General features: G+C 44.0%; 1 long non-coding RNA gene across 1 annotated transcript; it reads left to right on the top strand.

Annotated features, from left to right (window-relative positions):
* Window positions 1-1,979: 1,979 nt before the first annotated feature.
* On the top strand, window positions 1,980-10,292 carry LOC130254329 (uncharacterized). Its single transcript, XR_008840678.1, has 2 exons — window positions 1,980-9,299; window positions 9,417-10,292. It is a non-coding gene; the product is annotated as an uncharacterized LOC130254329 (long non-coding RNA).
* Window positions 10,293-12,876: the final 2,584 nt, after the last annotated feature.

Genomic DNA, 12,876 nt, shown 5'->3' with positions numbered 1-12,876 from the left:
ATTCTACTGGACCTGAGGAAAATGTGAATTAAATTGTATTATGATTCAAAATTATTTCTTATGGCATTGGCCCCTGACCCTCTCTGTGGGATTCTCCTCAATCCCAAACCTGGTGAGACAAAGAGGGTTTTTTGTGAACCTGGGGTTTGGAGTTAACACCAATCACATGTAGTGAGTTTATTAGTGTAACCACTGCAGATCTCTCTGAAGAGCCATGACTGCAGTGTGTGTGTGTGTAGATGCACAGCTCTCATTAGCATCCAGGCAATTGCTGGTTTCTTTCCTTAGTCTTTGAGACAAAGTCTGCCAGTATCCCTGATATCAAAGGGCTCCACAGGCAGTTATTTCTGGACAAGTAGTAAACCACCACAATTTTTTGATGACCATGTGGGCCAGTTCCCTGTTGCTTTTATGAACACATGGGGCTTTATGCAGGTCTTTGACTTCTCTCAGGCATTTGAACTGTGTGATCTTGTGCCTTCCTATGAGCTGTCTCCTGCTAAGCCCCCAGAAGTACAAATGCAGACACCTCTGCTGATCATAGCTGTGTCAAGATTACAGCAGCAGCCCAAATTCCTCCCAGGAGAGAATGGGTTAAAACAGGCCCAGGGCTGTAGGAACAACAGACTGTTGTGGTGGGACAGTCACATTCCCATTAGGGCTACAGTTGGTGCACAAAAGAAATTTCTGGTTTTACAGGTTTTTGTTTTTTCATTTGCAATGGAATTTTTTCACCTTGCAGTTTGTTTTTTGTGGAGCCAGAGAGTGACCTGCTTGGTGTACAGCAGGCCTGTTCTTCTGGAACCAGCAAAAAAACTTGGGGCTTCATTTTGTCCCAGACACTGTACAGAGACCAGGAAAGGCCTTTGTCCAGCAGGGAGGAGAAGTGCCTGTGAACAGATAAAACAGCTCATGCTTGTATGGGGAATGAATATTTTGTTGATCAGGTTCAGTCTGCAAATAACACTACAGCTATTGGTGGGAGTTGGGACAGTCAGCAAGAATTATTATAAACACTTCTAGAAGACAATTAAATACTCCAGGTAGTTTTAAATCTCTTAAGTCGTATATTACTGCAGAAACACCTGTTTTAGATAGCAACCCTGCTGTAGAGGATAGAAGTTTAGGTTGTAGCAGCAAAAGGTGGCAAGTTCAATAAATAAGAATAATAGGGTAAGACCCTCAAGTGGAGTAAATCAGTGTAGCTTCATTGAAGCTGTTGGAACTAAGTCAATTTACAGCAGAAAGACTCTGGCTTGCAGTCAACAGGGATTTTACAGACTGTTTAAAAACTCTCCATTTAGAGAGTTCTCTGCCTTATGTCTGTGCACTAAATCGTATCCACAAAGTCCTTGCTGGTATAATGAGGTCATTTCGGATGTGAGCGTTCATTATATGCTTAGGTAAAATAAGGGGAAAAAAATACATCATTAGCAAAGTCTTAAATAAAGGATGGAGCAAGGTTAGCGAGTGAGAACTGTTTAAATAAAATCAATCTCAGCCCTGCAGAGTTAATGGGGAATGGCTTTCTATGGAAAAAGGCTGATGGTGTGTTGATGCTGCAATAGAAGCTGAGCACTGCAGCCATGAGAGAATAAAAGCAGGGACTGGGGTTTTTTTCTAGGCTAATATTTCAAGCTTTCTAAACTTCATTCTGTGACATACCATGAGTGCAGCCCAGGTTTCCAACTTCAGAAAAATGCTCTGATAAACACATATTGCTGGAGCAAATGAAACTGAAGGCTCATCCGGTTTTACTGTAGCACTCGCAGTATTAAGAGGGATTGTAATATAATCCTCTTCAATGAATAACCCTAACAGATGTTATCAGGGTTGCTCTGTACGAGCTGTGGACCTCTTGCTAGAACTCCCTCTGTGGAAGTCCAGTTCATAAATTGTCCTAATGGGCTGCCTGCCTCGTCCTGCTGCTGCCACGGCATGAAAAGGAGGTGGTTACCAGCGGCCTTGAAAGGCAGCTTTATTCCATCTGCTTTTCATTACAATGCTGCTAAATATTTCATGCTTTTGGTTTCACAAACAAATAAGAGCAGAACTAATCTTTTTGTTTAATGTTCGTTGATTGACGTTTCAGGGAGGAAAAAAAGTTTGGGGTTTGTTTTGATTTTTTTTCCTTACTTCAGATCTCTGCAAAAGCTTTTAGTGGAAGATAGAGCAGATTTCCGTCGACTTTTCTGGTGGGCTTTTTATGGCACCATTGATACAGGAAAAGATATGGGGGAAAATCCAGATGATGAATGTGCTGTTCAATCAGCTGGGATTTCTTTGCTTGCAAGGAGATAACTCGATGAAGTGCAAACAGAGACAGGGAGCAGACGTTGACTGCTTGTCAGCTGCATACAGAGCTATCTCTGGCTGGAGAACACAGCAGCTATTAGTCCCCCTTTGCCCTTTCACAGTGCCCTGTCAGAGGGTCCCCCTGCAGTCAGAGCCATCCATTAAACCCCAGGGCAACAGTTCTGTTAAATTGCTGCTTCTTTACAAGAGGGGGATGGCAGCCCTGGGAGGATTCAGCTGACATTTTAACCCCCTGGTTCCCTAAACTCCCACTGAAGGGGATGGGTGAAGGCATTCCTGCATCCCCAGCAGCAGGTGCTGCTCTGCCCTAGTGGGATGGCTGTAGGTGACCCAGCTCCACACAGCACCTTCATCCCCAGGGCAGAGGTGGGGTCAGGAGATCCCCTGGGATGTTCCTGAGGCCTGTGGCCATGCTGGAAAAGGGTTTGAGCAGTTTCTTTCCAACCCAAAGCACTGAGTGAGGCCTCTTGGCCGATGCTGTTCTCTCGAGTGCCAGTGTTGGCTGGTTTATCTGGCATTTGGACAAATATCTTCATTAGAGCACCCAGTGGGCTGTGTCAGCTGTGAGGCCTAGTTTCAGGGTGAGATGAAAGTGTGAACTGTCCCTCAGAAAGAGCTAGGTACTCATAGGGTCATAGGATGGTTTGGGTTGGAAGGAACTTTTAAAGACCATCTCAATCCAGCCCCTGCTCCTGCCACAAGCAGGCACAGCTTCACTAGACCAGGTCTCTCAAAACCCCACCTGGCCTGGCCTTGAATACTTCCAGGGATGGGCATCCACAACTTCTTTGGGAAACCTGTTCCAGACTAAAGAATTTCTTCCTAATATCTAATCTGCCCTCATTCACTTAAAAACATTACATTTTATTCTATTGCTATCTGTCCATATAAAAAGTCCCTTTTCCCTAAGCCCCCTTTAGGTACTGGAAAGTGCCAAAAGGCCTCCCTGGAGCTTCTCTTCCCCAGGCTGAACAGCCCCATCTCTGTCAGCCTGTCTCCATGGGAGAGGTGCTCCAGCCCTCAGATCATCTTGGTGTCCCTCCTCTGGACTCACCCCAGAAGTTCTGCATGCTGGGGCCCCAGAGTGGGCACAGGACTGCAGGTGGGGTCTCAGGAGAGCAAATTTCAAGAAGAGATAAATGGTCCCTTCTTTCAGCCTGACCCTGCAGTGGAGTGGCACTGGCAGTGCAGATGGTTAAATCACCATGCTACATTTGACCACATAGTAGTACTTTTATGTCATTGCACAAACAGAAATGAGTTTTCTGATCCACTCTTGAGGCAAATTCTTTGCATTTATTGCAGGATTAATTTTTCCCTGATGGCTGATGCTTCAACCACCCCATCCCTTTCTCCCATAATCGCTGGCCTGATTTCAGAGGCAGAAGTGAGTCTGGGGGCCTGACCCCAATGCTTGCCTGCAAACAGGCTTTATGACTTATGCTGAGCAAGACACCCAAGCTGTAACATTATATACTGGTTTCTATATTATATTTCTTATTCTTCTAGCACTTTTCTTATGAGGATCTCAAGGCTCACTGCAAGGTTTGACTAATTCTCAACAGTCATCTGTGCATTAAGTTCTTTTTGCTGAAATACTATTGCCAGAAGACTGCTGTCCTTGAGCATCTCTCCACGACAGCATACAATAGCTTCACTCAGGACTTTACAAATAAATTGTATCAGCCACAGCTCCTGGCATTTTATCATTTTCATTGAGGATTTTGACGTTCATCTTAAAAAATTTCAAATCCAGGAATAGTAAATGCCGAGTCATAAAAGCTTAGGAAGTGGGTCAAATGCAGAGTGCAAGGCAGTATTACAGTGTCTGATCTGCTGTCTCTGATAATACCCTCATAAGACAAGGGTCTCTTTTTTTTTCTCCATTCCTGAATAAATGAATTGCAGCATGTATGAAATCTCCAGAGGCCATCTGTAACTGTAATTCATTTACCCTCTGTATTATGGAACAGATTTTCCAGTGAGTTCAAAACTCGGGAAAGGGGGGAAGGGAATAGTATGATGAGAAGGATCTGTGATCCATATCTAAAAGTAAAAATATTATTCAGTTGTCATATTTGATGGATAAAGTGTCTGACACACCAGGAAAAGCCATAGCAACTAGATAAATATGTTCAAAACATTTAATTTTGATACATTAAGAATGAGTTGGAGCAGGGGCTTATCGACACTGAAATTAAGCAGACATTTTCTAAGTTCCTAAAAGCCTCTGATTTTGTTTAGTTTGGAAGAAAATTTGCTGTAGATAACTTGGAAGTGTAAGGGGAAGCTGGACTTGGTGCACAAAGGAGCAGCTCTGACAGGTCAGGACTAGCAATTACCTTTCTTCTTCATCTGTTATTTTCCAGGTGCCAGCAGCCCCTACTTCATCTGTGTTAGACCACAAGAGGCCTCTGGGCAAACTTACAGACCCTTGGCTTCTGCTTTTAAATTGAAATTAGTACATTCATTTACGACTTTAGCTGCTACAAAAATATTTTTTTATATAGGGCACTCTCAATATTTCTGTAGTGCTGTTAACATTCAGTAATTGTAATTAGCAACACATCCTCATGAACAGCCATTTGCTTATGTGGCTGTAAGCAAGATTTCCTCCCTGAGTAATTCCAAGGATGTCACTGAAGCTGCAGCAGGGATGGATTTGGTCCATGGCAGCTGGCAGGGCTCATGTTTACTCTGAAGTTCATGCTGGGACCCTCTGAAGGGTTTTCATTCTGCACCAGGTTGTGTGTTCATAAAGTGAAGAAGAGGGAAATGCTGCAAACTTCTAAAAATTATATTCTGTAGCCATCAGATCAAGAGTTCTGGCAGTGGGAGGAAAATGTTCTCTGTGCAGTAATTAGGGGGCTCTGCTGGAGCAGAGAGAAGTGAAAAGAAGGCAAGAGAAGGAGCAAGGCTCTGGAGGAGAAGCTTACCTTGCCAAAGTCTGAAATCAATGGAAAGTGCTGCACTAAGCCCTTTACCTGCAGCACCTGTAGGAACCAGCAGCAACTTTTTCCTCCTAATGCTTCAGGCCCTCCAATATCTCTCTTTTGAGCCAGGGCAGAAGTGAAGAAGACACACACAACCACTTTCTTTTCCCTCTCCTTCAAAGGATGGCAAATGCTCTCACCTTGCCTGACACATATGGTCACTGTGGGGCCTGAACAGAGCAGGGGCTGGGGAGGGCTGAGCATCAACAGTGCAGCTTCCACCTCTGCAGAAGGAGCCACAGCTCCTCAGCTGTGCAAGGCATGAAAGTGTGCCTGCCTAGGAACTGAGTCAAGTACTGCTAACAGAGCCCCATTGCTGCTTTCAACTTGCCCATCACAGCTCACTAGAGATGAAGTAAATGACAATTCTAGCTCTTTTTTGCTCACACCTTCTCATCTATGGCAGATAAAATACCTTGCAGAGTGCCCACAATGCTGAGTGTAATTTTTTTTATACAATACTGGCAAAACATTCAGTGACAGGACTTGGTACACACCAGCAGAGCTGTATCTTTTCAACAATTCCTTTTTCAAGGGGAGAACTAAGATTTTGGCATAAATGTGGTTTTATTACTGCTGCTATGTCTATGCAACAAGCTTTTTTTGCATACATTTTTGTATATACATAATGATACTCATGATCACCAAAATTTGTAGTGCCAGGCTTCTCATGGTGAATGCAGACCCTATGCAAGAGGTTAGTAAGTAAAACCAATGTAGGCTCCTCTCAGCCCTTCTTTCTGCTCTTCAAAAAATGAGATGATGGTGAGGAATGTGACTGATTGCTTTGGCATTATTGGTTAATTTACACAGGGTGGTAATTTGCTGACAGAAAACTAAAATCAAATTCAAGAAAAACTAAAAATCATTTAGAACCCAAATTTCCAAGGCTAAACAAGAAAATAGAAATAAAGGAAAGATGCAGCAGTAAGGTTAAAAGCAAAGAATTATATCATTTATATACAAAAAACCATATATGACAAATGAAGTGGCAGTTTTCTAAAAAAGAGTAAAGTGGGGGGAGCTGCAGATGAAAATGCTGCTCCAGGGGGAAGAGGAAGGACCTGGTAGGGAGTGGGAATGGGCAGGAAGGGTAGGGCTGCACATGGCTCTGAGCACAGGGCTGGTCCAGTGGGAGGGGACACAGAGGTGGCAGCCTGGAGACACAGCACACCCCTTGTGTTGGCACTGGACAGACCTGGGGTTCCTGTTGTGCTCCAGCTGGGCCATGGGTGTCTTCTGGTCCTGGGGGGAACCAGGGGCACATCCTCCTGTCCCCAGGAAGTCACTGCCACAACTCCCCTTGGTTTTCCTTCATTTCACAGTGCAATGGCAATTCTGCACTTTGAGAATCTGGCTTTAAATAAGTGGAGAGGAACTGGGGGAAACCTGATGTTTTCCATGACCAGCTGTGGGTGCCTGACCTGCAGGAGACCATGAGAGGCAGGGCTGGAGTAAAGGCTCAGACTCAGGCACAACCTTGTGACACACTGGACTGCTACAGCACAGCTGCCTGCCAGCAGCACAGCCCTTCCACAGGGCACCTGGCAAAGCCTCAGGAAAGCTAGAGGGAAAGGTTTGATGGAGATAAGGGTAAATTTCTGTATGAATGGAGTTAACCACTGCTAGTGCCTGCCTGCTGTGCTGGAAGGGCAGCTGGGGGATCTGGGTATCTCCTTTGGCTTCAGGGCAGTCCCAAAACACAAGGTTTCATCCCAGAATGAGTGATCTTGGCCACAGCTGGGGTCAGAATTTGAGAAGAGCTATTCTTGCTCTTGAGTGCAATGCCCTTTCAGACAGTGACAAATGGTTTGTATTTGTCCTTGATAAAAGCAATGCCTTGTCTGAGTTATTTTTACAGCATTTTAACCACTAGTCAATCACCTTGGTTTTGCTGTGGGAAGAACTAAATGCAGCAATTAGAAAGAACCAGACACAGTGCAACAATATTTAGTGGTGTGTTTGGCACTGCTGTCCCATACTCACCTCACATGGCAGAGTGCATGACCTGTGAGCTGGCAGATGGGTCATGCAGGAGGGGAATGGCTAATGTGTGCATTGCTGGTGATTCCTCCAGGACAGCAATAAGGGCTTCATTTGTTGTGACAGAAACAGGGTCAGGAGGAAAGGATTTGTGATGAGCAGGAGGATGAATGTGAGCATTTTCTTTGGTACCACTTTCTTCCTAGCCTTGGAAAATGGAAGTCAGCATCCTGGAGAGCTGTGTTGGATCAAGCTGGTAACTCAAGGTAGCTGCCATGAATACAGGTGTCATGTTATTGCTGTCTGGATTTCTTTGCCTATTTGAAAAAAAACTTGGGTTCCATAAAAATGGACAGTCATTGTGTTAGAGAAAAGACAGCTCTTGCATTTGTGCAAATTTATTGATCCTGGAGAGAGAAGAAAGCCAGAAGTTACCTCCTGGCACCTAAACCAACTCTAAAATCTAACAAAAATCACAGCCAGACATGCATGCCATGCTGCTCACTCCCTGCTCAGATGGGTGCAGTAGGAGTGCCAGCAGCTGGCAGAAAAGGGATCCCTTCTGGTTTTAAACCATTTGTGTCACACCTCAGTGAGGAGCCTGGTGGGCAGGCAGCAGGGAGGAAAGCCAGGCAGCTTCACAAGCAGAGAATCCCTGGGGTCAGTGTGCTGAGCCCAGATCCCTTCCAGAGAGGTGTAACCCCAGAGTAAAGGCTGCCAAATGAGAGCAGCTGGGAATGGACTGTGATCTGCAGAATAAGGGATGATCTGATTTTTTAAGGGTTTTTGTTTGGAGGACTGTAGGAGCCTCCTTGAAGGCCCCATGTGCTGACCTTGGATTCCACTGAGCTCCTTAGTTTATATCTCTAATTTGCACTGTTGCTATGGGAAACTCTTTTGGGGCACATGTGTGTGCATGCTTCCCAAGGGAAGGTGGCAGACTCCATTTCCTTGCCCCTTTTGTACCACAGCCTGAAACATTTGTGTTTAAATTCCATTACATCGTGAAAAAACCTCTTCTGTTTCAACCAGCCAAAGCCAGCTGCTATTTCTTCCTTTGTTTGAAATAGCAAAGCAAAACAGTGTTTACTTTAATTCTTGAGAGTGTCACAGATAATCTGTGGGATGGAGTCCTCATTTTCCATGCACTCCAAAACCATGGAGTGTCACGCACAGCTGTCAGTAGTACAGAAAAATGAAATCAAGTTGCTTAGCTCAGACAAAAGCAGATAAAAGTTCTGTGTGCATTGCCCAGTAAAAAAAAGGTGGAAGGGATGAGGAGAAGAATCTTAATATAAAAGAAATGTGAGGATATTAGGCACTCACAGGAGGATAAAAGAATCTGAAATCTGCCAGTAAAGAGGGATCTGTTGCCTTCCTGAAGCATGGGGATCTAATTACTCTTTTCTTCCCTCTCTTCGTTATAAAGCAACTATTGCAGAACATAAATGACCTTGTAGACTCATGAGATATTCCTGCCAAAAAGCATGTCCATTATCAAGTAATACATTTTCTGCTTGTGTAGTTCCAGTGTGCTCTTTTGAAAAGCAGTAAGTTCTCTTCTGTCTCCCTTATCACATTTCAGGATGCCTTTAGTCATAGGACTCTGCTTATTCAGTAGTTCATGTCAAATTTACTTCAGTAAGCAAAACTTAGAGTTCTTTCAGAATTGCTTTTCTGTTCCCCAGTGAGGGAAGCTTTAGGCTTGCTCCTTCTCTCACTAAAATACATTTGAGCTTTGCTGTTGATTTCATGGAGGCCATGAAGGCATGAGACAGTAGTTTTTGAGCCTAAGTCTCCCCAGAGCATTTTAATTCACACCATCTGAAGTGTCTTTTTAAAGGAATCAACAGTGAAAAGAAAATAAACTTTTGGGACAAGCACTTCAAAAAGGTAGAAACTAATTTAAAAGTTCATCATAGCTCAGGTCCTCCTGGCCATCTGTACTGTAGAGCATGAAATCTGGGTCTTTGATAGGGAATGACTTTAGGCTGGAATCAGACAAGAGTAATTCCTGATAAACAATAACCCCCCAAATGCTAGAAGCAATCTGGAATGGGGAGGCTGCACCCCAGTGCCTTTGGGGACAGCTGTGACCAGTCCTCCCTCTAGCCCAGCTACAAGATGCTGGTTGGCATCACCTACAGTCAGGCCATGGACCATCCCAACAGGTTATCCATGCACATGAGCATGCAGTGGGAATGGTCACTGCAAAAAGGACACTATAAATGCATCTCAGAACCCCAAATTCAGCTAAGTGTGTTGGCCTCTGATGTCAGAACCTGGATTTGAGGGCTTTTCTTTGTGATACATTTAGTGATATAATAATAGAAGATTATGGTTTTGTTAAGAGTGAGCAAGTATCCACTATTTTAGCTAAGAGAGTGAGCCTTTTGTTTGCTCAAAATAACTCATAAATTGGAGTTGTGCCCTTAATAATACAGCTACTTGCTTTCATTTAAGAAAAACTTAAAATTGCTACTGTTATTGTGTCCCAAATTTTATTCAGTCATAATGGTACTCAAGTTTTTATTGTTGCTGTAAAACATTCAGGCATTTCAGTCCCATGAATGGAACACCAACCATCCATGTATGGTGCATTTTCCATCAGACAATTGCAGGTTTGCAACAAAAGAAAATTAAAAAAAAAAAAAAAAAAAGAAACAGAGTTTGCAATAAAAGAGTCCAAGAAATGCAAGAAATGCAAGAAAATATTCTGATTTTTTAAAGAGATGTTTCTTGCTGGGAATTGTGAGTTAAAATCACCTCTTCAGCTTGCTGAAATACTGTCCCACATTCACACCAGGATCATTAATGCACCATGCTCCCAGAGAGAGTTGTGTTACTGCTGGCATTTTGTGGTTTCTCCATATTCTGACACAAAGGAAGCTGAGCTTTGCATGTCCTCACTTTAGATGTTTCAGACTTTTGTTGGCCTAAGTGTCATCACCAGGATGAAGTTCGTGGCTCTTCCCAGCTCCAACCTCTGCTAAATAAATATAGGGTAAATCTGCAGCATGTGTTTGTGAAAGACTTTACAAAAGTCTATAGCACCAGAAAAAGCTCAATCAGAATTACCTTTTACTACACACAGGATATGGTCTTTATCCAGCAAAGACAACTTGAATGATTGGTGGATTTTTATGTCTAATAAAGCATTAACTGTGATCTAAACTTTCCCTAAGTATTTAGAATGGCTCTTTCCTGTGTGGATTCTTTGATACTCTCTCCTCTTCCCAGCTGTTTATTTAAGAAAGAATTTTCAGGAGCATCCTATCTTTGTGATTTCTCCTCAGTGAAATCTGGTTGAAACTGGTCCATGAGTTCAAAAGTTACTATGAGAAGAGCAGTTAGAGATGCACAAACACAGACACACCTTGATCACATGGGCCTTTTCACCAAGTTAAAAATAGAAAACCAATGAAATACACAAAAACTACTTTAAAAGATGAAGGCTTAGGCTGGAGAGAGGCTTCTTTCCCCCTCTCCAGTATTACCCATCAGTGTTTTGCTGTCTGGGCTCAGCATGTTGATGGGGTGCAGGGTAACCCACCAGCCCTGGCAGCAGTTTCTCTGATGGGGACACCAGGCACTTGTACCACAACCCCATTCCCAACAGGAATAGGACAGGGGTACAACTGTTGTTTTGGGGAAGAAAAGCTGCCAGTCCTGCCCCTGTTTCTAGGCTGCCACATCATCCTTTCCACAGACTCTCTCCAGGGAATGCCACTGCCCCTCAAGTTATACATATTGACATCACAAATAACCATGGAAATGGGACTGAACCAAGACTCAGGTTGGAATTTCTGTGAAAATTTGGATCTAAATCCTCACAGCAGGATCCACTGGGAGCCTCCAGCTTTAGGACTTTGGTGACATGCCTGCAAGGGCTTGTCAGTCCTTCCCCAGGATAATAAACCCACCATCCTGCAAGGCCCCAAATCCATCTCTCCTAATGAAGATGATGCACTCTGATGCCTCAGTGAAGCAAAGATTACCCAAGCAAAAGCCATCAGGTCAATTTAGCAAACAGCAGCTTTTTGCAGGAATGTGACCTGCTTGTCTTTGTTTACCCAAATCCTAGGATTTCTCAGCTTTGCAGAGCACCATTCTCATTCCACCTGCTGCCTGCCACAAAAGTGTAGTTGTGCTGCCAGGTAAAATGGAGACGGCTGCAGAAAAGCACCCAGACTGCATCAACAAAAGGTCTTAAACATGAGGGAAATATCAAAAAAAAAAAAAAAAAAAAAAAGCAGGACATGTAGCTCAGCCAATGCAAACATGTAAGAAACTCTGCAAGGGCTCAGAAGAGAAACCAGATTGCTGTTGAAATAGCTGGTTAACATTTTGTCTGGAAGCACAGCTTCAATAAAAATAGGTAAGGAAACCAGCTAAGGACCCCCAATGGCAAACATATTTATTGAGAATCCAATAAAAGTCTCAGAACAAATAGCCTGAAGGACCTGTAGACACAGCCTCTGCTGTAATAAAAATGCAATACAAGGCATCAGGGAAATGGTAAGGGAAAAGGGCTGCTCCATGAGAAAACCAAACAAGAATCCCAGAGCATGAGGCCTGGAGACACAGGCTGGGATGTAATAAAATAACTGCCATTGGGGAAAAAGAAAGAAAAACAAAACATCTAACAAAGGCACAAAGAAGCCCCAGATACCCCAGCTAGTCTAGAAAATCACCACAAGTTGCCTTAAAAACACATGGGAAAATAGGAAAAGGGTAATGGCTGCAAAGTGATCAACTCCTGCAGGTACCTAAGGGCATGTGTAGGCGAAAGTGCACAGGAAGCCAAGTCAGCTGCAGTAAACTCTGAGGGTGCCTAGGAGACAGGGCTGTAAAAGGTGACAAAACAGCAGCCTCAGAGGGGCTAAATCTCTGCATGGGAGAAAGATTTACTTTAAATCCAAACCCCACATTGCATGGAGCTGGGGGTTTTGTTGTATTTATCTTGGTCAGCAAAACTTTTTTGGTGAGTACAAAAAATGCTGGAGAATTTCTATCATAAGTGCACAGGAAAAATTGTTTTTGGAGACATCTGCTAGCTCAAAGGTTCGATCTGTACCTGCTTATTGTGAATTTTCATGTACCACAAAAGAAAAACGGGCAATTATCGTCAAAGTCATTGTCATGTTAAGTACTGTTAATGAAAATTATATAAAAGAGGGGTTCATCAGAGCAAGCACGATTTTTGTAAGGCAAGTGAGTAAATTGAGAAAAGAAGGAGATTTTAATTTCCTGGCTTCAGCCCCATGCTGCAGGTCACAGCCATAAAAGAGCAGTTGGTGTGGAAAGGTGAAGGAAGAGCTGGGACCTTGGGAGCACAAGGGACAGGACAGGACAACACAGGATGGGACAGGAGAGGATGGGACAGGACAGGGCAGGGCAGGAGAGGGCAGGACAGGACAGGACAGGGCAGGGCAGGAGAGGGCAGGACAGGACAGGACAGGGCAGGGCAGGACAGGACAGGATAGGGCAGGACAGGACAGGACAGTACAGGACAGGGCAGGAGAGGGCAGGACAGGGCAGGGCAGGACAGGACAGGGCAGGGCAGGGCAGGACAGGGCAGGAC

Source organism: Oenanthe melanoleuca, chromosome 5, assembly GCF_029582105.1.
Source record: "Oenanthe melanoleuca isolate GR-GAL-2019-014 chromosome 5, OMel1.0, whole genome shotgun sequence".
Taxonomy (NCBI): domain Eukaryota; kingdom Metazoa; phylum Chordata; class Aves; order Passeriformes; family Muscicapidae; genus Oenanthe; species Oenanthe melanoleuca.
Note: the sequence above shows the minus strand (reverse complement) of the source record. Positions and strands in the feature narration are given on the sequence as shown.